Genomic DNA, 22,581 nt, shown 5'->3' with positions numbered 1-22,581 from the left:
ACATTGCAAGATGCCACGCTCAACAATCCTACACATTGCTGCCCATAAAGTCCTTTCTTTCTTCAAATACTCCACAGCCATACACACCCTCTTTACAGCAACTACAGCACGCTTTCTATGTTGGCTGTACCATTTTGCTGTAGGCTTGCCACGGGGATGTACGTGTCAAGGCTCAATTCTTAAACTCGGGTGTGTGGGGAAGACTGATGTCAACTTGGAAAACAAAGATTGTACAAGTGCTCAAGAGAAGGATACATGGTTTTTACCCCGTTTTCCTCAGGTTGGGGATGTAGCTCAGTGGTAGAGCGTTCGCTTTGCATGTGAAAGGCCCCGGGTTCGATCCCCGGCATCTCCATGTTCCTTATTTTTTCCCTGTTTTATATTTGTCTTCTTCTTACAAGCCCACCGTTCATCTTTATCAGCACCTGAAAACCAAACAATTCTCTTATATAATCCACAATAAATATATGCAAATGTACATCCATCCTGCGTTTCAAACAATCACACTACTTATACGCTTGAATTTAGAAGGATTTGGCAATAGGCTACGTCTCCATCTTGACATTTCGACCTTCACAAGTACTCAGTGCATAAAAGTGATCAATCTAACAAGTAGTACAATGAGAACAGCAGGTGTAGGGGATGTAGCTCAGTGGTAGAGCGTTCGCTTCGCATGTGAAAGGCCCCGGGTTCGATCCCCGGCATCTCCACATTTTTGGCCAGGGATGTCACAATGCAAACTGAGTGTGCCCCACCCGAATATGAAAGAAGCCACATTTATTGAAATCACCAGACATTGCAAGATGCCACGCTCAACAATCCTACACATTGCTGCCCATAAAGTCCTTTCTTTCTTCAAATACTCCACAGCCATACACACCCTCTTTACAGCAACTACAGCACGCTTTCTATGTTGGCTGTACCATTTTGCTGTAGGCTTGCCACGGGGATGTACGTGTCAAGGCTCAATTCTTAAACTCGGGTGTGTGGGGAAGACTGATGTCAACTTGGAAAACAAAGATTGTACAAGTGCTCAAGAGAAGGATACATGGTTTTTACCCCGTTTTCCTCAGGTTGGGGATGTAGCTCAGTGGTAGAGCGTTCGCTTTGCATGTGAAAGGCCCCGGGTTCGATCCCCGGCATCTCCATGTTCCTTATTTTTTCCCTGTTTTATATTTGTCTTCTTCTTACAAGCCCACCGTTCATCTTTATCAGCACCTGAAAACCAAACAATTCTCTTATATAATCCACAATAAATATATGCAAATGTACATCCATCCTGCATTTCAAACAATCACACTACTTATACGCTTGAATTTAGAAGGATTTGGCAATAGGCTACGTCTCCATCTTGACATTTCGACCTTCACAAGTACTCAGTGCATAAAAGTGATCAATCTAACAAGTAGTACAATGAGAACAGCAGGTGTAGGGGATGTAGCTCAGTGGTAGAGCGTTCGCTTCGCATGTGAAAGGCCCCGGGTTCGATCTCCGGCATCTCCACATTTTTGGCCAGGGATGTCATAATGCAAACTGAGTGTGCCCCACCCGAATATGAAAGAAGCCACATTTATTGAAATCACCAGACATTGCAAGATGCCACGCTCAACAATCCTACACATTGCTGCCCATAAAGTCCTTTCTTTCTTCAAATACTCCACAGCCATACACACCCTCTTTACAGCAACTACAGCACGCTTTCTATGTTGGCTGTACCATTTTGCTGTAGGCTTGCCACGGGGATGTACGTGTCAAGGCTCAATTCTTAAACTCGGGTGTGTGGGGAAGACTGATGTCAACTTGGAAAACAAAGATTGTACAAGTGCTCAAGAGAAGGATACATGGTTTTTACCCCGTTTTCCTCAGGTTGGGGATGTAGCTCAGTGGTAGAGCGTTCGCTTTGCATGTGAAAGGCCCCGGGTTCGATCCCCGGCATCTCCATGTTCCTTATTTTTTCCCTGTTTTATATTTGTCTTCTTCTTACAAGCCCACCGTTCATCTTTATCAGCACCTGAAAACCAAACAATTCTCTTATATAATCCACAATAAATATATGCAAATGTACATCCATCCTGCATTTCAAACAATCACACTACTTATACGCTTGAATTTAGAAGGATTTGGCAATAGGCTACGTCTCCATCTTGACATTTCGACCTTCACAAGTACTCAGTGCATAAAAGTGATCAATCTAACAAGTAGTACAATGAGAACAGCAGGTGTAGGGGATGTAGCTCAGTGGTAGAGCGTTCGCTTCGCATGTGAAAGGCCCCGGGTTCGATCCCCGGCATCTCCACATTTTTGGCCAGGGATGTCACAATGCAAACTGAGTGTGCCCCACCCGAATATGAAAGAAGCCACATTTATTGAAATCACCAGACATTGCAAGATGCCACGCTCAACAATCCTACACATTGCTGCCCATAAAGTCCTTTCTTTCTTCAAATACTCCACAGCCATACACACCCTCTTTACAGCAACTACAGCACGCTTTCTATGTTGGCTGTACCATTTTGCTGTAGGCTTGCCACGGGGATGTACGTGTCAAGGCTCAATTCTTAAACTCGGGTGTGTGGGGAAGACTGATGTCAACTTGGAAAACAAAGATTGTACAAGTGCTCAAGAGAAGGATACATGGTTTTTACCCCGTTTTCCTCAGGTTGGGGATGTAGCTCAGTGGTAGAGCGTTCGCTTTGCATGTGAAAGGCCCCGGGTTCGATCCCCGGCATCTCCATGTTCCTTATTTTTTCCCTGTTTTATATTTGTCTTCTTCTTACAAGCCCACCGTTCATCTTTATCAGCACCTGAAAACCAAACAATTCTCTTATATAATCCACAATAAATATATGCAAATGTACATCCATCCTGCATTTCAAACAATCACACTACTTATACGCTTGAATTTAGAAGGATTTGGCAATAGGCTACGTCTCCATCTTGACATTTCGACCTTCACAAGTACTCAGTGCATAAAAGTGATCAATCTAACAAGTAGTACAATGAGAGCAGCAGGTGTAGGGGATGTAGCTCAGTGGTAGAGCGTTCGCTTCGCATGTGAAAGGCCCCGGGTTCGATCCCCGGCATCTCCACATTTTTGGCCAGGGATGTCACAATGCAAACTGAGTGTGCCCCACCCGAATATGAAAGAAGCCACATTTATTGAAATCACCAGACATTGCAAGATGCCACGCTCAACAATCCTACACAGTGCTGCCCATAAAGTCCTTTCTTTCTTCAAATACTCCACAGCCATACACACCCTCTTTACAGCAACTACAGCACGCTTTCTATGTTGGCTGTACCATTTTGCTGTAGGCTTGCCACGGGGATGTACGTGTCAAGGCTCAATTCTTAAACTCGGGTGTGTGGGGAAGACTGATGTCAACTTGGAAAACAAAGATTGTACAAGTGCTCAAGAGAAGGATACATGGTTTTTACCCCGTTTTCCTCAGGTTGGGGATGTAGCTCAGTGGTAGAGCGTTCGCTTTGCATGTGAAAGGCCCCGGGTTCGATCCCCGGCATCTCCATGTTCCTTATTTTTTCCCTGTTTTATATTTGTCTTCTTCTTACAAGCCCACCGTTCATCTTTATCAGCACCTGAAAACCAAACAATTCTCTTATATAATCCACAATAAATATATGCAAATGTACATCCATCCTGCATTTCAAACAATCACACTACTTATACGCTTGAATTTAGAAGGATTTGGCAATAGGCTACGTCTCCATCTTGACATTTCGACCTTCACAAGTACTCAGTGCATAAAAGTGATCAATCTAACAAGTAGTACAATGAGAACAGCAGGTGTAGGGGATGTAGCTCAGTGGTAGAGCGTTCGCTTCGCATGTGAAAGGCCCCGGGTTCGATCCCCGGCATCTCCACATTTTTGGCCAGGGATGTCACAATGCAAACTGAGTGTGCCCCACCCGAATATGAAAGAAGCCACATTTATTGAAATCACCAGACATTGCAAGATGCCACGCTCAACAATCCTACACATTGCTGCCCATAAAGTCCTTTCTTTCTTCAAATACTCCACAGCCATACACACCCTCTTTACAGCAACTACAGCACGCTTTCTATGTTGGCTGTACCATTTTGCTGTAGGCTTGCCACGGGGATGTACGTGTCAAGGCTCAATTCTTAAACTCGGGTGTGTGGGGAAGACTGATGTCAACTTGGAAAACAAAGATTGTACAAGTGCTCAAGAGAAGGATACATGGTTTTTACCCCGTTTTCCTCAGGTTGGGGATGTAGCTCAGTGGTAGAGCGTTCGCTTTGCATGTGAAAGGCCCCGGGTTCGATCCCCGGCATATCCATGTTCCTTATTTTTTCCCTGTTTTATATTTGTCTTCTTCTTACAAGCCCACCGTTCATCTTTATCAGCACCTGAAAACCAAACAATTCTCTTATATAATCCACAATAAATATATGCAAATGTACATCCATCCTGCATTTCAAACAATCACACTACTTATACGCTTGAATTTAGAAGGATTTGGCAATAGGCTACGTCTCCATCTTGACATTTCGACCTTCACAAGTACTCAGTGCATAAAAGTGATCAATCTAACAAGTAGTACAATGAGAACAGCAGGTGTAGGGGATGTAGCTCAGTGGTAGAGCGTTCGCTTCGCATGTGAAAGGCCCCGGGTTCGATCTCCGGCATCTCCACATTTTTGGCCAGGGATGTCACAATGCAAACTGAGTGTGCCCCACCCGAATATGAAAGAAGCCACATTTATTGAAATCACCAGACATTGCAAGATGCCACGCTCAACAATCCTACACAGTGCTGCCCATAAAGTCCTTTCTTTCTTCAAATACTCCACAGCCATACACACCCTCTTTACAGCAACTACAGCACGCTTTCTATGTTGGCTGTACCATTTTGCTGTAGGCTTGCCACGGGGATGTACGTGTCAAGGCTCAATTCTTAAACTCGGGTGTGTGGGGAAGACTGATGTCAACTTGGAAAACAAAGATTGTACAAGTGCTCAAGAGAAGGATACATGGTTTTTACCCCGTTTTCCTCAGGTTGGGGATGTAGCTCAGTGGTAGAGCGTTCGCTTTGCATGTGAAAGGCCCCGGGTTCGATCCCCGGCATATCCATGTTCCTTATTTTTTCCCTGTTTTATATTTGTCTTCTTCTTACAAGCCCACCGTTCATCTTTATCAGCACCTGAAAACCAAACAATTCTCTTATATAATCCACAATAAATATATGCAAATGTACATCCATCCTGCATTTCAAACAATCACACTACTTATACGCTTGAATTTAGAAGGATTTGGCAATAGGCTACGTCTCCATCTTGACATTTCGACCTTCACAAGTACTCAGTGCATAAAAGTGATCAATCTAACAAGTAGTACAATGAGAACAGCAGGTGTAGGGGATGTAGCTCAGTGGTAGAGCGTTCGCTTCGCATGTGAAAGGCCCCGGGTTCGATCCCCGGCATCTCCACATTTTTGGCCAGGGATGTCACAATGCAAACTGAGTGTGCCCCACCCGAATATGAAAGAAGCCACATTTATTGAAATCACCAGACATTGCAAGATGCCACGCTCAACAATCCTACACATTGCTGCCCATAAAGTCCTTTCTTTCTTCAAATACTCCACAGCCATACACACCCTCTTTACAGCAACTACAGCACGCTTTCTATGTTGGCTGTACCATTTTGCTGTAGGCTTGCCACGGGGATGTACGTGTCAAGGCTCAATTCTTAAACTCGGGTGTGTGGGGAAGACTGATGTCAACTTGGAAAACAAAGATTGTACAAGTGCTCAAGAGAAGGATACATGGTTTTTACCCCGTTTTCCTCAGGTTGGGGATGTAGCTCAGTGGTAGAGCGTTCGCTTTGCATGTGAAAGGCCCCGGGTTCGATCCCCGGCATATCCATGTTCCTTATTTTTTCCCTGTTTTATATTTGTCTTCTTCTTACAAGCCCACCGTTCATCTTTATCAGCACCTGAAAACCAAACAATTCTCTTATATAATCCACAATAAATATATGCAAATGTACATCCATCCTGCATTTCAAACAATCACACTACTTATACGCTTGAATTTAGAAGGATTTGGCAATAGGCTACGTCTCCATCTTGACATTTCGACCTTCACAAGTACTCAGTGCATAAAAGTGATCAATCTAACAAGTAGTACAATGAGAACAGCAGGTGTAGGGGATGTAGCTCAGTGGTAGAGCGTTCGCTTCGCATGTGAAAGGCCCCGGGTTCGATCTCCGGCATCTCCACATTTTTGGCCAGGGATGTCACAATGCAAACTGAGTGTGCCCCACCCGAATATGAAAGAAGCCACATTTATTGAAATCACCAGACATTGCAAGATGCCACGCTCAACAATCCTACACATTGCTGCCCATAAAGTCCTTTCTTTCTTCAAATACTCCACAGCCATACACACCCTCTTTACAGCAACTACAGCACGCTTTCTATGTTGGCTGTACCATTTTGCTGTAGGCTTGCCACGGGGATGTACGTGTCAAGGCTCAATTCTTAAACTCGGGTGTGTGGGGAAGACTGATGTCAACTTGGAAAACAAAGATTGTACAAGTGCTCAAGAGAAGGATACATGGTTTTTACCCCGTTTTCCTCAGGTTGGGGATGTAGCTCAGTGGTAGAGCGTTCGCTTTGCATGTGAAAGGCCCCGGGTTCGATCCCCGGCATCTCCATGTTCCTTATTTTTTCCCTGTTTTATATTTGTCTTCTTCTTACAAGCCCACCGTTCATCTTTATCAGCACCTGAAAACCAAACAATTCTCTTATATAATCCACAATAAATATATGCAAATGTACATCCATCCTGCATTTCAAACAATCACACTACTTATACGCTTGAATTTAGAAGGATTTGGCAATAGGCTACGTCTCCATCTTGACATTTCGACCTTCACAAGTACTCAGTGCATAAAAGTGATCAATCTAACAAGTAGTACAATGAGAACAGCAGGTGTAGGGGATGTAGCTCAGTGGTAGAGCGTTCGCTTCGCATGTGAAAGGCCCCGGGTTCGATCCCCGGCATCTCCACATTTTTGGCCAGGGATGTCACAATGCAAACTGAGTGTGCCCCACCCGAATATGAAAGAAGCCACATTTATTGAAATCACCAGACATTGCAAGATGCCACGCTCAACAATCCTACACATTGCTGCCCATAAAGTCCTTTCTTTCTTCAAATACTCCACAGCCATACACACCCTCTTTACAGCAACTACAGCACGCTTTCTATGTTGGCTGTACCATTTTGCTGTAGGCTTGCCACGGGGATGTACGTGTCAAGGCTCAATTCTTAAACTCGGGTGTGTGGGGAAGACTGATGTCAACTTGGAAAACAAAGATTGTACAAGTGCTCAAGAGAAGGATACATGGTTTTTACCCCGTTTTCCTCAGGTTGGGGATGTAGCTCAGTGGTAGAGCGTTCGCTTTGCATGTGAAAGGCCCCGGGTTCGATCCCCGGCATCTCCATGTTCCTTATTTTTTCCCTGTTTTATATTTGTCTTCTTCTTACAAGCCCACCGTTCATCTTTATCAGCACCTGAAAACCAAACAATTCTCTTATATAATCCACAATAAATATATGCAAATGTACATCCATCCTGCATTTCAAACAATCACACTACTTATACGCTTGAATTTAGAAGGATTTGGCAATAGGCTACGTCTCCATCTTGACATTTCGACCTTCACAAGTACTCAGTGCATAAAAGTGATCAATCTAACAAGTAGTACAATGAGAACAGCAGGTGTAGGGGATGTAGCTCAGTGGTAGAGCGTTCGCTTCGCATGTGAAAGGCCCCGGGTTCGATCTCCGGCATCTCCACATTTTTGGCCAGGGATGTCACAATGCAAACTGAGTGTGCCCCACCCGAATATGAAAGAAGCCACATTTATTGAAATCACCAGACATTGCAAGATGCCACGCTCAACAATCCTACACATTGCTGCCCATAAAGTCCTTTCTTTCTTCAAATACTCCACAGCCATACACACCCTCTTTACAGCAACTACAGCACGCTTTCTATGTTGGCTGTACCATTTTGCTGTAGGCTTGCCACGGGGATGTACGTGTCAAGGCTCAATTCTTAAACTCGGGTGTGTGGGGAAGACTGATGTCAACTTGGAAAACAAAGATTGTACAAGTGCTCAAGAGAAGGATACATGGTTTTTACCCCGTTTTCCTCAGGTTGGGGATGTAGCTCAGTGGTAGAGCGTTCGCTTTGCATGTGAAAGGCCCCGGGTTCGATCCCCGGCATCTCCATGTTCCTTATTTTTTCCCTGTTTTATATTTGTCTTCTTCTTACAAGCCCACCGTTCATCTTTATCAGCACCTGAAAACCAAACAATTCTCTTATATAATCCACAATAAATATATGCAAATGTACATCCATCCTGCATTTCAAACAATCACACTACTTATACGCTTGAATTTAGAAGGATTTGGCAATAGGCTACGTCTCCATCTTGACATTTCGACCTTCACAAGTACTCAGTGCATAAAAGTGATCAATCTAACAAGTAGTACAATGAGAACAGCAGGTGTAGGGGATGTAGCTCAGTGGTAGAGCGTTCGCTTCGCATGTGAAAGGCCCCGGGTTCGATCCCCGGCATCTCCACATTTTTGGCCAGGGATGTCACAATGCAAACTGAGTGTGCCCCACCCGAATATGAAAGAAGCCACATTTATTGAAATCACCAGACATTGCAAGATGCCACGCTCAACAATCCTACACATTGCTGCCCATAAAGTCCTTTCTTTCTTCAAATACTCCACAGCCATACACACCCTCTTTACAGCAACTACAGCACGCTTTCTATGTTGGCTGTACCATTTTGCTGTAGGCTTGCCACGGGGATGTACGTGTCAAGGCTCAATTCTTAAACTCGGGTGTGTGGGGAAGACTGATGTCAACTTGGAAAACAAAGATTGTACAAGTGCTCAAGAGAAGGATACATGGTTTTTACCCCGTTTTCCTCAGGTTGGGGATGTAGCTCAGTGGTAGAGCGTTCGCTTTGCATGTGAAAGGCCCCGGGTTCGATCCCCGGCATCTCCATGTTCCTTATTTTTTCCCTGTTTTATATTTGTCTTCTTCTTACAAGCCCACCGTTCATCTTTATCAGCACCTGAAAACCAAACAATTCTCTTATATAATCCACAATAAATATATGCAAATGTACATCCATCCTGCATTTCAAACAATCACACTACTTATACGCTTGAATTTAGAAGGATTTGGCAATAGGCTACGTCTCCATCTTGACATTTCGACCTTCACAAGTACTCAGTGCATAAAAGTGATCAATCTAACAAGTAGTACAATGAGAACAGCAGGTGTAGGGGATGTAGCTCAGTGGTAGAGCGTTCGCTTCGCATGTGAAAGGCCCCGGGTTCGATCTCCGGCATCTCCACATTTTTGGCCAGGGATGTCACAATGCAAACTGAGTGTGCCCCACCCGAATATGAAAGAAGCCACATTTATTGAAATCACCAGACATTGCAAGATGCCACGCTCAACAATCCTACACATTGCTGCCCATAAAGTCCTTTCTTTCTTCAAATACTCCACAGCCATACACACCCTCTTTACAGCAACTACAGCACGCTTTCTATGTTGGCTGTACCATTTTGCTGTAGGCTTGCCACGGGGATGTACGTGTCAAGGCTCAATTCTTAAACTCGGGTGTGTGGGGAAGACTGATGTCAACTTGGAAAACAAAGATTGTACAAGTGCTCAAGAGAAGGATACATGGTTTTTACCCCGTTTTCCTCAGGTTGGGGATGTAGCTCAGTGGTAGAGCGTTCGCTTTGCATGTGAAAGGCCCCGGGTTCGATCCCCGGCATCTCCATGTTCCTTATTTTTTCCCTGTTTTATATTTGTCTTCTTCTTACAAGCCCACCGTTCATCTTTATCAGCACCTGAAAACCAAACAATTCTCTTATATAATCCACAATAAATATATGCAAATGTACATCCATCCTGCATTTCAAACAATCACACTACTTATACGCTTGAATTTAGAAGGATTTGGCAATAGGCTACGTCTCCATCTTGACATTTCGACCTTCACAAGTACTCAGTGCATAAAAGTGATCAATCTAACAAGTAGTACAATGAGAACAGCAGGTGTAGGGGATGTAGCTCAGTGGTAGAGCGTTCGCTTCGCATGTGAAAGGCCCCGGGTTCGATCCCCGGCATCTCCACATTTTTGGCCAGGGATGTCACAATGCAAACTGAGTGTGCCCCACCCGAATATGAAAGAAGCCACATTTATTGAAATCACCAGACATTGCAAGATGCCACGCTCAACAATCCTACACATTGCTGCCCATAAAGTCCTTTCTTTCTTCAAATACTCCACAGCCATACACACCCTCTTTACAGCAACTACAGCACGCTTTCTATGTTGGCTGTACCATTTTGCTGTAGGCTTGCCACGGGGATGTACGTGTCAAGGCTCAATTCTTAAACTCGGGTGTGTGGGGAAGACTGATGTCAACTTGGAAAACAAAGATTGTACAAGTGCTCAAGAGAAGGATACATGGTTTTTACCCCGTTTTCCTCAGGTTGGGGATGTAGCTCAGTGGTAGAGCGTTCGCTTTGCATGTGAAAGGCCCCGGGTTCGATCCCCGGCATCTCCATGTTCCTTATTTTTTCCCTGTTTTATATTTGTCTTCTTCTTACAAGCCCACCGTTCATCTTTATCAGCACCTGAAAACCAAACAATTCTCTTATATAATCCACAATAAATATATGCAAATGTACATCCATCCTGCATTTCAAACAATCACACTACTTATACGCTTGAATTTAGAAGGATTTGGCAATAGGCTACGTCTCCATCTTGACATTTCGACCTTCACAAGTACTCAGTGCATAAAAGTGATCAATCTAACAAGTAGTACAATGAGAACAGCAGGTGTAGGGGATGTAGCTCAGTGGTAGAGCGTTCGCTTCGCATGTGAAAGGCCCCGGGTTCGATCTCCGGCATCTCCACATTTTTGGCCAGGGATGTCACAATGCAAACTGAGTGTGCCCCACCCGAATATGAAAGAAGCCACATTTATTGAAATCACCAGACATTGCAAGATGCCACGCTCAACAATCCTACACATTGCTGCCCATAAAGTCCTTTCTTTCTTCAAATACTCCACAGCCATACACACCCTCTTTACAGCAACTACAGCACGCTTTCTATGTTGGCTGTACCATTTTGCTGTAGGCTTGCCACGGGGATGTACGTGTCAAGGCTCAATTCTTAAACTCGGGTGTGTGGGGAAGACTGATGTCAACTTGGAAAACAAAGATTGTACAAGTGCTCAAGAGAAGGATACATGGTTTTTACCCCGTTTTCCTCAGGTTGGGGATGTAGCTCAGTGGTAGAGCGTTCGCTTTGCATGTGAAAGGCCCCGGGTTCGATCCCCGGCATCTCCATGTTCCTTATTTTTTCCCTGTTTTATATTTGTCTTCTTCTTACAAGCCCACCGTTCATCTTTATCAGCACCTGAAAACCAAACAATTCTCTTATATAATCCACAATAAATATATGCAAATGTACATCCATCCTGCATTTCAAACAATCACACTACTTATACGCTTGAATTTAGAAGGATTTGGCAATAGGCTACGTCTCCATCTTGACATTTCGACCTTCACAAGTACTCAGTGCATAAAAGTGATCAATCTAACAAGTAGTACAATGAGAACAGCAGGTGTAGGGGATGTAGCTCAGTGGTAGAGCGTTCGCTTCGCATGTGAAAGGCCCCGGGTTCGATCCCCGGCATCTCCACATTTTTGGCCAGGGATGTCACAATGCAAACTGAGTGTGCCCCACCCGAATATGAAAGAAGCCACATTTATTGAAATCACCAGACATTGCAAGATGCCACGCTCAACAATCCTACACAGTGCTGCCCATAAAGTCCTTTCTTTCTTCAAATACTCCACAGCCATACACACCCTCTTTACAGCAACTACAGCACGCTTTCTATGTTGGCTGTACCATTTTGCTGTAGGCTTGCCACGGGGATGTACGTGTCAAGGCTCAATTCTTAAACTCGGGTGTGTGGGGAAGACTGATGTCAACTTAGAAAACAAAGATTGTACAAGTGCTCAAGAGAAGGATACATGGTTTTTACCCCGTTTTCCTCAGGTTGGGGATGTAGCTCAGTGGTAGAGCGTTCGCTTTGCATGTGAAAGGCCCCGGGTTCGATCCCCGGCATCTCCATGTTCCTTATTTTTTCCCTGTTTTATATTTGTCTTCTTCTTACAAGCCCACCGTTCATCTTTATCAGCACCTGAAAACCAAACAATTCTCTTATATAATCCACAATAAATATATGCAAATGTACATCCATCCTGCATTTCAAACAATCACACTACTTATACGCTTGAATTTAGAAGGATTTGGCAATAGGCTACGTCTCCATCTTGACATTTCGACCTTCACAAGTACTCAGTGCATAAAAGTGATCAATCTAACAAGTAGTACAATGAGAACAGCAGGTGTAGGGGATGTAGCTCAGTGGTAGAGCGTTCGCTTCGCATGTGAAAGGCCCCGGGTTCGATCTCCGGCATCTCCACATTTTTGGCCAGGGATGTCACAATGCAAACTGAGTGTGCCCCACCCGAATATGAAAGAAGCCACATTTATTGAAATCACCAGACATTGCAAGATGCCACGCTCAACAATCCTACACAGTGCTGCCCATAAAGTCCTTTCTTTCTTCAAATACTCCACAGCCATACACACCCTCTTTACAGCAACTACAGCACGCTTTCTATGTTGGCTGTACCATTTTGCTGTAGGCTTGCCACGGGGATGTACGTGTCAAGGCTCAATTCTTAAACTCGGGTGTGTGGGGAAGACTGATGTCAACTTGGAAAACAAAGATTGTACAAGTGCTCAAGAGAAGGATACATGGTTTTTACCCCGTTTTCCTCAGGTTGGGGATGTAGCTCAGTGGTAGAGCGTTCGCTTTGCATGTGAAAGGCCCCGGGTTCGATCCCCGGCATCTCCATGTTCCTTATTTTTTCCCTGTTTTATATTTGTCTTCTTCTTACAAGCCCACCGTTCATCTTTATCAGCACCTGAAAACCAAACAATTCTCTTATATAATCCACAATAAATATATGCAAATGTACATCCATCCTGCATTTCAAACAATCACACTACTTATACGCTTGAATTTAGAAGGATTTGGCAATAGGCTACGTCTCCATCTTGACATTTCGACCTTCACAAGTACTCAGTGCATAAAAGTGATCAATCTAACAAGTAGTACAATGAGAACAGCAGGTGTAGGGGATGTAGCTCAGTGGTAGAGCGTTCGCTTCGCATGTGAAAGGCCCCGGGTTCGATCTCCGGCATCTCCACATTTTTGGCCAGGGATGTCACAATGCAAACTGAGTGTGCCCCACCCGAATATGAAAGAAGCCACATTTATTGAAATCACCAGACATTGCAAGATGCCACGCTCAACAATCCTACACATTGCTGCCCATAAAGTCCTTTCTTTCTTCAAATACTCCACAGCCATACACACCCTCTTTACAGCAACTACAGCACGCTTTCTATGTTGGCTGTACCATTTTGCTGTAGGCTTGCCACGGGGATGTACGTGTCAAGGCTCAATTCTTAAACTCGGGTGTGTGGGGAAGACTGATGTCAACTTGGAAAACAAAGATTGTACAAGTGCTCAAGAGAAGGATACATGGTTTTTACCCCGTTTTCCTCAGGTTGGGGATGTAGCTCAGTGGTAGAGCGTTCGCTTTGCATGTGAAAGGCCCCGGGTTCGATCCCCGGCATCTCCATGTTCCTTATTTTTTCCCTGTTTTATATTTGTCTTCTTCTTACAAGCCCACCGTTCATCTTTATCAGCACCTGAAAACCAAACAATTCTCTTATATAATCCACAATAAATATATGCAAATGTACATCCATCCTGCATTTCAAACAATCACACTACTTATACGCTTGAATTTAGAAGGATTTGGCAATAGGCTACGTCTCCATCTTGACATTTCGACCTTCACAAGTACTCAGTGCATAAAAGTGATCAATCTAACAAGTAGTACAATGAGAACAGCAGGTGTAGGGGATGTAGCTCAGTGGTAGAGCGTTCGCTTCGCATGTGAAAGGCCCCGGGTTCGATCCCCGGCATCTCCACATTTTTGGCCAGGGATGTCACAATGCAAACTGAGTGTGCCCCACCCGAATATGAAAGAAGCCACATTTATTGAAATCACCAGACATTGCAAGATGCCACGCTCAACAATCCTACACATTGCTGCCCATAAAGTCCTTTCTTTCTTCAAATACTCCACAGCCATACACACCCTCTTTACAGCAACTACAGCACGCTTTCTATGTTGGCTGTACCATTTTGCTGTAGGCTTGCCACGGGGATGTACGTGTCAAGGCTCAATTCTTAAACTCGGGTGTGTGGGGAAGACTGATGTCAACTTGGAAAACAAAGATTGTACAAGTGCTCAAGAGAAGGATACATGGTTTTTACCCCGTTTTCCTCAGGTTGGGGATGTAGCTCAGTGGTAGAGCGTTCGCTTTGCATGTGAAAGGCCCCGGGTTCGATCCCCGGCATCTCCATGTTCCTTATTTTTTCCCTGTTTTATATTTGTCTTCTTCTTACAAGCCCACCGTTCATCTTTATCAGCACCTGAAAACCAAACAATTCTCTTATATAATCCACAATAAATATATGCAAATGTACATCCATCCTGCATTTCAAACAATCACACTACTTATACGCTTGAATTTAGAAGGATTTGGCAATAGGCTACGTCTCCATCTTGACATTTCGACCTTCACAAGTACTCAGTGCATAAAAGTGATCAATCTAACAAGTAGTACAATGAGAACAGCAGGTGTAGGGGATGTAGCTCAGTGGTAGAGCGTTCGCTTCGCATGTGAAAGGCCCCGGGTTCGATCTCCGGCATCTCCACATTTTTGGCCAGGGATGTCACAATGCAAACTGAGTGTGCCCCACCCGAATATGAAAGAAGCCACATTTATTGAAATCACCAGACATTGCAAGATGCCACGCTCAACAATCCTACACATTGCTGCCCATAAAGTCCTTTCTTTCTTCAAATACTCCACAGCCATACACACCCTCTTTACAGCAACTACAGCACGCTTTCTATGTTGGCTGTACCATTTTGCTGTAGGCTTGCCACGGGGATGTACGTGTCAAGGCTCAATTCTTAAACTCGGGTGTGTGGGGAAGACTGATGTCAACTTGGAAAACAAAGATTGTACAAGTGCTCAAGAGAAGGATACATGGTTTTTACCCCGTTTTCCTCAGGTTGGGGATGTAGCTCAGTGGTAGAGCGTTCGCTTTGCATGTGAAAGGCCCCGGGTTCGATCCCCGGCATCTCCATGTTCCTTATTTTTTCCCTGTTTTATATTTGTCTTCTTCTTACAAGCCCACCGTTCATCTTTATCAGCACCTGAAAACCAAACAATTCTCTTATATAATCCACAATAAATATATGCAAATGTACATCCATCCTGCATTTCAAACAATCACACTACTTATACGCTTGAATTTAGAAGGATTTGGCAATAGGCTACGTCTCCATCTTGACATTTCGACCTTCACAAGTACTCAGTGCATAAAAGTGATCAATCTAACAAGTAGTACAATGAGAACAGCAGGTGTAGGGGATGTAGCTCAGTGGTAGAGCGTTCGCTTCGCATGTGAAAGGCCCCGGGTTCGATCCCCGGCATCTCCACATTTTTGGCCAGGGATGTCACAATGCAAACTGAGTGTGCCCCACCCGAATATGAAAGAAGCCACATTTATTGAAATCACCAGACATTGCAAGATGCCACGCTCAACAATCCTACACATTGCTGCCCATAAAGTCCTTTCTTTCTTCAAATACTCCACAGCCATACACACCCTCTTTACAGCAACTACAGCACGCTTTCTATGTTGGCTGTACCATTTTGCTGTAGGCTTGCCACGGGGATGTACGTGTCAAGGCTCAATTCTTAAACTCGGGTGTGTGGGGAAGACTGATGTCAACTTGGAAAACAAAGATTGTACAAGTGCTCAAGAGAAGGATACATGGTTTTTACCCCGTTTTCCTCAGGTTGGGGATGTAGCTCAGTGGTAGAGCGTTCGCTTTGCATGTGAAAGGCCCCGGGTTCGATCCCCGGCATCTCCATGTTCCTTATTTTTTCCCTGTTTTATATTTGTCTTCTTCTTACAAGCCCACCGTTCATCTTTATCAGCACCTGAAAACCAAACAATTCTCTTATATAATCCACAATAAATATATGCAAATGTACATCCATCCTGCATTTCAAACAATCACACTACTTATACGCTTGAATTTAGAAGGATTTGGCAATAGGCTACGTCTCCATCTTGACATTTCGACCTTCACAAGTACTCAGTGCATAAAAGTGATCAATCTAACAAGTAGTACAATGAGAACAGCAGGTGTAGGGGATGTAGCTCAGTGGTAGAGCGTTCGCTTCGCATGTGAAAGGCCCCGGGTTCGATCTCCGGCATCTCCACATTTTTGGCCAGGGATGTCACAATGCAAACTGAGTGTGCCCCACCCGAATATGAAAGAAGCCACATTTATTGAAATCACCAGACATTGCAAGATGCCACGCTCAACAATCCTACACATTGCTGCCCATAAAGTCCTTTCTTTCTTCAAATACTCCACAGCCATACACACCCTCTTTACAGCAACTACAGCACGCTTTCTATGTTGGCTGTACCATTTTGCTGTAGGCTTGCCACGGGGATGTACGTGTCAAGGCTCAATTCTTAAACTCGGGTGTGTGGGGAAGACTGATGTCAACTTGGAAAACAAAGATTGTACAAGTGCTCAAGAGAAGGATACATGGTTTTTACCCCGTTTTCCTCAGGTTGGGGATGTAGCTCAGTGGTAGAGCGTTCGCTTTGCATGTGAAAGGCCCCGGGTTCGATCCCCGGCATCTCCATGTTCCTTATTTTTCCCTGTTTTATATTTGTCTTCTTCTTACAAGCCCACCGTTCATCTTTATCAGCACCTGAAAACCAAACAATTCTCTTATATAATCCACAATAAATATATGCAAATGTACATCCATCCTGCATTTCAAACAATCACACTACTTATACGCTTGAATTTAGAAGGATTTGGCAATAGGCTACGTCTCCATCTTGACATTTCGACCTTCACAAGTACTCAGTGCATAAAAGTGATCAATCTAACAAGTAGTACAATGAGAACAGCAGGTGTAGGGGATGTAGCTCAGTGGTAGAGCGTTCGCTTCGCATGTGAAAGGCCCCGGGTTTGATCACCGACATCTGCATTTTTTTGGCCAGGGATGTCACAATGCAAAGTGTGTCTGTCCCACACGGATATGAAAGAAGCTACATTTATTGAAATCACCAGAGTCTACTGTAGGCTTGCCAAGGGTATATATGTCGGAAGACTTGATTTTAAGGTTTTGGGTTTGTTGTGTTGTTGTTTTTGTTTTTGTTGTTGTTGCTGTTGTTGGTTTTTTGTTGTTGTTTTTGTTGTTTTTTCGTCGTCGTTTTTTCGCTTAAGAAGTGTCTTGCTTTTGGCATCTCCTTTTAATGTGATTGGATGTTTCGTTTAACTCAGTGGTCTTTAAATGAACTAATAGGGTTGCTCTATATATTTCCCAGTACAAATGTGCAAGTTAGCAAAATACCAGGTGATGGTTATGTTTAAATATTTTAATATGAATCCTTAGAAAGTTCACTACCAGTGTTTCTGATGGAACGTGTTCCGTTTATCTTCATTGTGGCTTGGCGCAGCCTCAGCCTGGCACAGTCTGGCTCAAATCTTTCAGGCAGGATCTTTAATCTTAACAGTTGGCTTTACCTGAACCCGCTTAGGTATTCTGTCAGCAAGCAGTCGGCCCGAGGGCCAACTTGGACATCTTTGCTGATAAATACACCGTGAGGCAAAATAAACGCTCCTCGACAGAAAGTAAGCACGTGGTATGGTCTAGTCGTGTTCTCCAAGTCTTTGTCTTGAACACCGACTTTTGAGACGTGTCTGGAGCCGAGTGGATTGTCGGAGGGTGGGAGCATGAGTCTTGTGTGCTTTGGGAGGTGAAATTGTACTTGTTACAAATGGTTTAAGCAAGAGGAAGTGTGACCAGGTATATATATATCGAGGTTCGGAATATTCCGATTGAGCTCGGGGTGATTTGATGAATGTTTGCGGGGCTATAAGAGGTCTGGTGTACTAGCCATACAGTGGCCATGTAGTAGCCATACAGTGGCCATGTAGTAGCCATTCAGTGTTCATGTAGTTGCCATGCAGTGGCCATATAGTAGCCATTCAGTGGCCATGTAGTAGCCATGCAGTGGCCATGTAGTAGCCATACAGTGGCCATGTAGTAGCCATGCAGTGGCCATGTAGTAGCCATGCAGTGGCCATGTAGTAGCCATACAGTGGCCATGTAGTAGCCATACAGTGGCCATGTAGTAGCCATACAGTGGCCATTTAGTAGCCATTCAGTGGCCATGTAGTAGTCATACAGTGGCCATGTAGTAGCCATACAGTGGCAATGTAGTAGCCATGCAGTGGCAATGTAGTAGCCATACAGTGTTCATGTAGTAGCCATACAGTGTTCATGTAGTGGCCATGTAGTGGCCATACAGTGGCCATGTAGTAGCCATACAGTGGCAATGTAGTAGCCATACAGTGGCAATGTAGTAGCCATACAGTGGCAATGTAGTAGCCATACAGTGTTCATGTAGTAGCCATACAGTGGCCATTTAGTAGCCATTCAGTGGCCATGTAGTAGTCATACAGTGGCCATGTAGTAGCCATACAGTGGCCATGTAGTAGCCATACAGTGGCCATGTGGTAGCCATGCAGTGGCCATGTAGTAGCCATTCAGTTGCCATGTAGTAGCCATACAGTGGCAATGTAGTAGCCATACAGTGTTCATGTAATAGCCATACAGTGTTCATGTAGTAGCCATACAGTGGCCATGTAATAGTCATACAGTGGCCATGTAGTAGCCATACAGTGGCCATGTAGTAGCCATACAGTGTTCATGTAGTAGCCATACAGTGGCCATGTAGTAGCCATTCAGTGACCATGTAGTAGCCATACAGTGGCCATGTAGTAGCCATTCAGTGACCATGTAGTAGCCATACAGTGGCCATGTAGTAGCCATGCAGTGGCCATGTAGTGGCCATGTAGTAGCCATGCAGTGGCCTCCACAAGGTAAAGGATGGTTAAGTGGAGAGAAAGGGTGGGCCAATGAAAAAAATGGGTTGTTCGCTGGAGATAACGGGTGGTCAGTTGGAGCTAAATGGTGGTCTAATGGGATAAAGGGTGGCCCATTGGAGATAAAGAGGGTCTGTTCGACTGGTCTGCTGGAGATAAAGGTGGTCTTTGGGGGATAAAGGGTTGTTCACTAGAGGTAAAGGGTGGTCTTTTGGAAGTAAAGGTTGGTCTGGAGATAAAGAGTGGTCTGTTGGGGACAAAGGGTGGTCTATTGGAGATAGAGGTTTTTCTAATGAGGATAAAGGATGGACTGCTGGAGATATGGGGCGTTTAGTTGAAGTTAAATGGCGGTCCTGGGGATCTTAAACTGGTAAAGTGGACATAAGCGATGGGTATGTTATTTAAAACATTCTTATTGAATCTGACGTCGACACAAATGTATATTTATTGCATATGTTGAACAGGATTACAGCTGTCTAAAAACATGAGATCAAAGTATTGTTGCTTGGAAAAGAAGTTCACTTAAATCAATTTCTATAACAGAAGCAACTCGTTTGAAACTCCGCAACAGCGCAAGAAACAATGCGGAGCTTCACGGACACGGCGGTGCACTTGAGTCAGGGGCGCCGAATGTCAGTATCCGACCTTCGCAGTCTCCTGTAAACAAACGTTGGCACCATAGGTACGTGATTACGTCAAACATGCTCCATACCACCAACGCAATCGGCTTTACGTACGCTCAGTGCGAATTAACCACAATGGATCGACACATCGGCGCAACGAACCACTTTGATGCGCCATGGCTGTATCTGCTGAGGTCGCACAAATACGCCGAGGCCAGATCCCCACGTTAACCGCTCTTTGACATACCTCGTAACGCGCTACAACGAAAATAAATAGCAGAAAAACAAACAAAGCGCAAGCGTACATGTTGTGTAGATCGCGAGGTTTTTTCACGTTTGGCCGAAGACACGCCCAAAGAGTGAAGATTCCATACCTCCCGACATTTCGCCCATCAGGAGATTTTGGCGCGCCTTCGTGGCACACTGTCTACCGCCAGTGGAACCGCTAGCACCCACCCACGCTTGTGATAATATTCCCCTGCCGACTTGAGACGGATGGCTCACCTGTTGTGTTTCTACACATCCCTTTGCCATTGTCTGTCAGTGGAGACTGTTCGGTGTACCTTCCTTCCTGACGTTAGCAGATCATTCATTTCGCATGGAACAGTCTAGATCGTCTGAAACCGAAGCAAGTCTACACTCACGTGGATTATTTTTGTGGGTTCCCCTTTCTATACGAGATGCATCTTAATTCATACACACAGTCTGCAGAATTCTTGGAGAGTCGGTTCGTGAGTGACCATCCGGATATACTCATGGAAACAAATAAAGGAACAGATGAAGGTACAAGCGTTCCTGTATTGATTCCAGATTTCCACTCACAGTGCAATACATACCTTGTGAAGAAAATTGGAAAAGAGTAAAGGAACACTTGTATTTTCATGTGTTGACTTAAGAGTATGTGTGTTTCCACGAGTATATTTCGAATCCCGATTGGTCTGTTCAAAGAAATACGGGGGCGGTGGGGTAGCCTAGTGGTTAAAGCGTTCGCTCGTCATGCCGAAGACCTGGGTTCGATTCCCCACATGGGTACAATGTGTGAGGCCCATTTTCTGGTGTACCCTGCCGTGATATCGCTGGAATAATGCTAAAAGCGGTGTAAAACCAAAACCCACTCACTCACTCACTCACTCACTCACTCACTCACTCACTCAAAGAAATACGAGACCCACAAATGGATCCTCGCTGAATAAGATCAAAGCTGGAAACTGCTGAGGGCAGAGTTACGAAACAAAGTTGCACTTTAATTATTCAAATACATGTACAGTCTATTCGTGAGTGAATAACGTACATTAATCACTATAGTCTGTAAAGGATCACACAGACCTGTTCGAAAGTATTCACTGTTTGAGTGAGTGAGTGAGTTTTAGGCCGTCGGGGCGAAAGCCAGGTATTACACATTGATGAGTGGGCGAATTTAGTTTTGTTTTACCCCGCTTTTATCGGTACCCCAGCAATATCACAGCTGGGGACACCAGAAATTCGCGTCACACATTGTCAGGAATCGAACCCCTGTCTTGAGCGTGACGAGCACAATCTAAATCAATAGGCTATCCCGCCTGTAATTCCTGTGTGCATCTGTAACACCTTAAACACAGACGTACGCACGCACGAACGCGCACACAATTTGTTCTCCTGGCTTTTGAGTGAAGGCGGTGCAGCCTAATGCATCGAAAACCGGGGTCGATTCGCCACATGGCTGAAATGTTATAAGCTAATTTTTCGTATCATCAGTGAAGTTCGTAAGATATTTTAAACCCCGCGTAAAATCTCATTCTTCACTCATTTATGTTAAAATCCTGTTTAGAAATGGTTCCTTATTGTATCGGACAAACATCCCCGCCTTGGTCGACCACAACCACAACGAGAAGTGTTTTGTTCACGTGGAACGTGGTTCGTCACTTGGGAATGGGAAATGTTTATTTGGTTTCTTGTCGGTAAAATTCTTTGAACATTTCGCATTGCAATGTACAGTCGCAGCCAGGGATTCCGGAAGTGGATCCCCTGGAGCTGCATGATGGTATTTTGTTATTCCTGTAGTGACGTCAGTTTTTTTTTCGCTTGCTGCTTGTATCGGCAAAGGAACTTCAGTTCAATGTCACGTATATTTCGGCGTTCGAATAATTCTCGCAAGCATAACATAAATTAATCCGTACCAAAGCATACCATGACATAAGAAAGAATTTCCCGCAGCCTTGTTCCAAGGCTGTAAATCCCCATATGGATGCAGTGTGTGGGGCCTATGTTTGATGTCCCTCGCCGCAATATTGCTGGTAAAATAATACCGCAATAATAGTGATAAAAGCGGCGTAAAACTATACTCACGCACTCCAAGGCTGCACTAAACGCTAAGCCTATGGATCCGCAGTAATTCTAGTCTTTAAAGGGGCAAGTCAAGATAAGTGGACGGTTCTAAGGATGGTAATTTGGTATTTATATATTCTTGGAAATTATCAGTAAGACTACTAATTATTACCTTAGAAACTTGTGGATATCACCCATAGGAAACAGTTTTTTTGTGTTTCATGGCCACTAAACGTTAAAATTACTACATCATACAAAAATAGTCGTAACCCTCTTTTATCGGAGTGAATTCTATACGGAACACCGCCGACTGTTGTATTTTATTCTTTTCCTGCTACAAATAAAACAGATACATTTTGTTTGGTTTTTATTTTCTCTCCATAGCTTC

General features: G+C 44.2%; 43 non-coding genes across 43 annotated transcripts; all 43 read left to right on the top strand.

Moving 5' to 3' along the window:
* The first annotated feature begins 283 nt into the window (after nucleotides 1-283).
* Trnaa-ugc (transfer RNA alanine (anticodon UGC)) lies at nucleotides 284-355 on the top strand. Its single transcript has one exon. It is a non-coding gene; the product is annotated as a tRNA-Ala (tRNA).
* Nucleotides 356-638: 283 nt separating this feature from the next.
* On the top strand, nucleotides 639-710 carry Trnaa-cgc (transfer RNA alanine (anticodon CGC)). The gene has a single exon. It is a non-coding gene; the product is annotated as a tRNA-Ala (tRNA).
* Nucleotides 711-1,076: 366 nt separating this feature from the next.
* Trnaa-ugc (transfer RNA alanine (anticodon UGC)) lies at nucleotides 1,077-1,148 on the top strand. The gene has a single exon. It is a non-coding gene; the product is annotated as a tRNA-Ala (tRNA).
* A 283-nt stretch (nucleotides 1,149-1,431) lies between these two features.
* Nucleotides 1,432-1,503, top strand: Trnaa-cgc (transfer RNA alanine (anticodon CGC)). Its single transcript has one exon. It is a non-coding gene; the product is annotated as a tRNA-Ala (tRNA).
* A 366-nt stretch (nucleotides 1,504-1,869) lies between these two features.
* Nucleotides 1,870-1,941, top strand: Trnaa-ugc (transfer RNA alanine (anticodon UGC)). The gene has a single exon. It is a non-coding gene; the product is annotated as a tRNA-Ala (tRNA).
* Nucleotides 1,942-2,224: 283 nt separating this feature from the next.
* On the top strand, nucleotides 2,225-2,296 carry Trnaa-cgc (transfer RNA alanine (anticodon CGC)). Its single transcript has one exon. It is a non-coding gene; the product is annotated as a tRNA-Ala (tRNA).
* A 366-nt stretch (nucleotides 2,297-2,662) lies between these two features.
* Nucleotides 2,663-2,734, top strand: Trnaa-ugc (transfer RNA alanine (anticodon UGC)). Its single transcript has one exon. It is a non-coding gene; the product is annotated as a tRNA-Ala (tRNA).
* Nucleotides 2,735-3,017: 283 nt separating this feature from the next.
* Nucleotides 3,018-3,089, top strand: Trnaa-cgc (transfer RNA alanine (anticodon CGC)). Its single transcript has one exon. It is a non-coding gene; the product is annotated as a tRNA-Ala (tRNA).
* A 366-nt stretch (nucleotides 3,090-3,455) lies between these two features.
* Nucleotides 3,456-3,527, top strand: Trnaa-ugc (transfer RNA alanine (anticodon UGC)). The gene has a single exon. It is a non-coding gene; the product is annotated as a tRNA-Ala (tRNA).
* Nucleotides 3,528-3,810: 283 nt separating this feature from the next.
* Trnaa-cgc (transfer RNA alanine (anticodon CGC)) lies at nucleotides 3,811-3,882 on the top strand. The gene has a single exon. It is a non-coding gene; the product is annotated as a tRNA-Ala (tRNA).
* A 366-nt stretch (nucleotides 3,883-4,248) lies between these two features.
* Nucleotides 4,249-4,320, top strand: Trnaa-ugc (transfer RNA alanine (anticodon UGC)). The gene has a single exon. It is a non-coding gene; the product is annotated as a tRNA-Ala (tRNA).
* Nucleotides 4,321-4,603: 283 nt separating this feature from the next.
* On the top strand, nucleotides 4,604-4,675 carry Trnaa-cgc (transfer RNA alanine (anticodon CGC)). The gene has a single exon. It is a non-coding gene; the product is annotated as a tRNA-Ala (tRNA).
* A 366-nt stretch (nucleotides 4,676-5,041) lies between these two features.
* Trnaa-ugc (transfer RNA alanine (anticodon UGC)) lies at nucleotides 5,042-5,113 on the top strand. The gene has a single exon. It is a non-coding gene; the product is annotated as a tRNA-Ala (tRNA).
* A 283-nt stretch (nucleotides 5,114-5,396) lies between these two features.
* Trnaa-cgc (transfer RNA alanine (anticodon CGC)) lies at nucleotides 5,397-5,468 on the top strand. Its single transcript has one exon. It is a non-coding gene; the product is annotated as a tRNA-Ala (tRNA).
* Nucleotides 5,469-5,834: 366 nt separating this feature from the next.
* Trnaa-ugc (transfer RNA alanine (anticodon UGC)) lies at nucleotides 5,835-5,906 on the top strand. Its single transcript has one exon. It is a non-coding gene; the product is annotated as a tRNA-Ala (tRNA).
* Nucleotides 5,907-6,189: 283 nt separating this feature from the next.
* Trnaa-cgc (transfer RNA alanine (anticodon CGC)) lies at nucleotides 6,190-6,261 on the top strand. The gene has a single exon. It is a non-coding gene; the product is annotated as a tRNA-Ala (tRNA).
* A 366-nt stretch (nucleotides 6,262-6,627) lies between these two features.
* On the top strand, nucleotides 6,628-6,699 carry Trnaa-ugc (transfer RNA alanine (anticodon UGC)). The gene has a single exon. It is a non-coding gene; the product is annotated as a tRNA-Ala (tRNA).
* Nucleotides 6,700-6,982: 283 nt separating this feature from the next.
* Trnaa-cgc (transfer RNA alanine (anticodon CGC)) lies at nucleotides 6,983-7,054 on the top strand. Its single transcript has one exon. It is a non-coding gene; the product is annotated as a tRNA-Ala (tRNA).
* Nucleotides 7,055-7,420: 366 nt separating this feature from the next.
* Trnaa-ugc (transfer RNA alanine (anticodon UGC)) lies at nucleotides 7,421-7,492 on the top strand. The gene has a single exon. It is a non-coding gene; the product is annotated as a tRNA-Ala (tRNA).
* Nucleotides 7,493-7,775: 283 nt separating this feature from the next.
* Nucleotides 7,776-7,847, top strand: Trnaa-cgc (transfer RNA alanine (anticodon CGC)). The gene has a single exon. It is a non-coding gene; the product is annotated as a tRNA-Ala (tRNA).
* A 366-nt stretch (nucleotides 7,848-8,213) lies between these two features.
* Trnaa-ugc (transfer RNA alanine (anticodon UGC)) lies at nucleotides 8,214-8,285 on the top strand. The gene has a single exon. It is a non-coding gene; the product is annotated as a tRNA-Ala (tRNA).
* Nucleotides 8,286-8,568: 283 nt separating this feature from the next.
* Nucleotides 8,569-8,640, top strand: Trnaa-cgc (transfer RNA alanine (anticodon CGC)). The gene has a single exon. It is a non-coding gene; the product is annotated as a tRNA-Ala (tRNA).
* A 366-nt stretch (nucleotides 8,641-9,006) lies between these two features.
* Trnaa-ugc (transfer RNA alanine (anticodon UGC)) lies at nucleotides 9,007-9,078 on the top strand. The gene has a single exon. It is a non-coding gene; the product is annotated as a tRNA-Ala (tRNA).
* A 283-nt stretch (nucleotides 9,079-9,361) lies between these two features.
* On the top strand, nucleotides 9,362-9,433 carry Trnaa-cgc (transfer RNA alanine (anticodon CGC)). Its single transcript has one exon. It is a non-coding gene; the product is annotated as a tRNA-Ala (tRNA).
* A 366-nt stretch (nucleotides 9,434-9,799) lies between these two features.
* On the top strand, nucleotides 9,800-9,871 carry Trnaa-ugc (transfer RNA alanine (anticodon UGC)). The gene has a single exon. It is a non-coding gene; the product is annotated as a tRNA-Ala (tRNA).
* Nucleotides 9,872-10,154: 283 nt separating this feature from the next.
* Trnaa-cgc (transfer RNA alanine (anticodon CGC)) lies at nucleotides 10,155-10,226 on the top strand. Its single transcript has one exon. It is a non-coding gene; the product is annotated as a tRNA-Ala (tRNA).
* Nucleotides 10,227-10,592: 366 nt separating this feature from the next.
* On the top strand, nucleotides 10,593-10,664 carry Trnaa-ugc (transfer RNA alanine (anticodon UGC)). The gene has a single exon. It is a non-coding gene; the product is annotated as a tRNA-Ala (tRNA).
* A 283-nt stretch (nucleotides 10,665-10,947) lies between these two features.
* On the top strand, nucleotides 10,948-11,019 carry Trnaa-cgc (transfer RNA alanine (anticodon CGC)). Its single transcript has one exon. It is a non-coding gene; the product is annotated as a tRNA-Ala (tRNA).
* Nucleotides 11,020-11,385: 366 nt separating this feature from the next.
* Trnaa-ugc (transfer RNA alanine (anticodon UGC)) lies at nucleotides 11,386-11,457 on the top strand. The gene has a single exon. It is a non-coding gene; the product is annotated as a tRNA-Ala (tRNA).
* A 283-nt stretch (nucleotides 11,458-11,740) lies between these two features.
* Nucleotides 11,741-11,812, top strand: Trnaa-cgc (transfer RNA alanine (anticodon CGC)). Its single transcript has one exon. It is a non-coding gene; the product is annotated as a tRNA-Ala (tRNA).
* Nucleotides 11,813-12,178: 366 nt separating this feature from the next.
* Nucleotides 12,179-12,250, top strand: Trnaa-ugc (transfer RNA alanine (anticodon UGC)). The gene has a single exon. It is a non-coding gene; the product is annotated as a tRNA-Ala (tRNA).
* A 283-nt stretch (nucleotides 12,251-12,533) lies between these two features.
* Trnaa-cgc (transfer RNA alanine (anticodon CGC)) lies at nucleotides 12,534-12,605 on the top strand. Its single transcript has one exon. It is a non-coding gene; the product is annotated as a tRNA-Ala (tRNA).
* Nucleotides 12,606-12,971: 366 nt separating this feature from the next.
* Trnaa-ugc (transfer RNA alanine (anticodon UGC)) lies at nucleotides 12,972-13,043 on the top strand. The gene has a single exon. It is a non-coding gene; the product is annotated as a tRNA-Ala (tRNA).
* A 283-nt stretch (nucleotides 13,044-13,326) lies between these two features.
* Trnaa-cgc (transfer RNA alanine (anticodon CGC)) lies at nucleotides 13,327-13,398 on the top strand. The gene has a single exon. It is a non-coding gene; the product is annotated as a tRNA-Ala (tRNA).
* A 366-nt stretch (nucleotides 13,399-13,764) lies between these two features.
* Nucleotides 13,765-13,836, top strand: Trnaa-ugc (transfer RNA alanine (anticodon UGC)). The gene has a single exon. It is a non-coding gene; the product is annotated as a tRNA-Ala (tRNA).
* Nucleotides 13,837-14,119: 283 nt separating this feature from the next.
* Nucleotides 14,120-14,191, top strand: Trnaa-cgc (transfer RNA alanine (anticodon CGC)). The gene has a single exon. It is a non-coding gene; the product is annotated as a tRNA-Ala (tRNA).
* A 366-nt stretch (nucleotides 14,192-14,557) lies between these two features.
* Trnaa-ugc (transfer RNA alanine (anticodon UGC)) lies at nucleotides 14,558-14,629 on the top strand. Its single transcript has one exon. It is a non-coding gene; the product is annotated as a tRNA-Ala (tRNA).
* Nucleotides 14,630-14,912: 283 nt separating this feature from the next.
* On the top strand, nucleotides 14,913-14,984 carry Trnaa-cgc (transfer RNA alanine (anticodon CGC)). Its single transcript has one exon. It is a non-coding gene; the product is annotated as a tRNA-Ala (tRNA).
* Nucleotides 14,985-15,350: 366 nt separating this feature from the next.
* Trnaa-ugc (transfer RNA alanine (anticodon UGC)) lies at nucleotides 15,351-15,422 on the top strand. Its single transcript has one exon. It is a non-coding gene; the product is annotated as a tRNA-Ala (tRNA).
* Nucleotides 15,423-15,705: 283 nt separating this feature from the next.
* On the top strand, nucleotides 15,706-15,777 carry Trnaa-cgc (transfer RNA alanine (anticodon CGC)). Its single transcript has one exon. It is a non-coding gene; the product is annotated as a tRNA-Ala (tRNA).
* A 366-nt stretch (nucleotides 15,778-16,143) lies between these two features.
* Trnaa-ugc (transfer RNA alanine (anticodon UGC)) lies at nucleotides 16,144-16,215 on the top strand. The gene has a single exon. It is a non-coding gene; the product is annotated as a tRNA-Ala (tRNA).
* A 283-nt stretch (nucleotides 16,216-16,498) lies between these two features.
* On the top strand, nucleotides 16,499-16,570 carry Trnaa-cgc (transfer RNA alanine (anticodon CGC)). The gene has a single exon. It is a non-coding gene; the product is annotated as a tRNA-Ala (tRNA).
* A 366-nt stretch (nucleotides 16,571-16,936) lies between these two features.
* Nucleotides 16,937-17,008, top strand: Trnaa-ugc (transfer RNA alanine (anticodon UGC)). Its single transcript has one exon. It is a non-coding gene; the product is annotated as a tRNA-Ala (tRNA).
* Nucleotides 17,009-22,581: the final 5,573 nt, after the last annotated feature.

The sequence above is a fragment of the Haliotis asinina genome, chromosome 15 (genome assembly GCF_037392515.1).
Source record: "Haliotis asinina isolate JCU_RB_2024 chromosome 15, JCU_Hal_asi_v2, whole genome shotgun sequence".
Taxonomy (NCBI): domain Eukaryota; kingdom Metazoa; phylum Mollusca; class Gastropoda; order Lepetellida; family Haliotidae; genus Haliotis; species Haliotis asinina.
The sequence above is the reverse complement of the archived record's forward strand: the minus strand, read 5'-3'. Positions and strand labels throughout refer to the sequence as shown.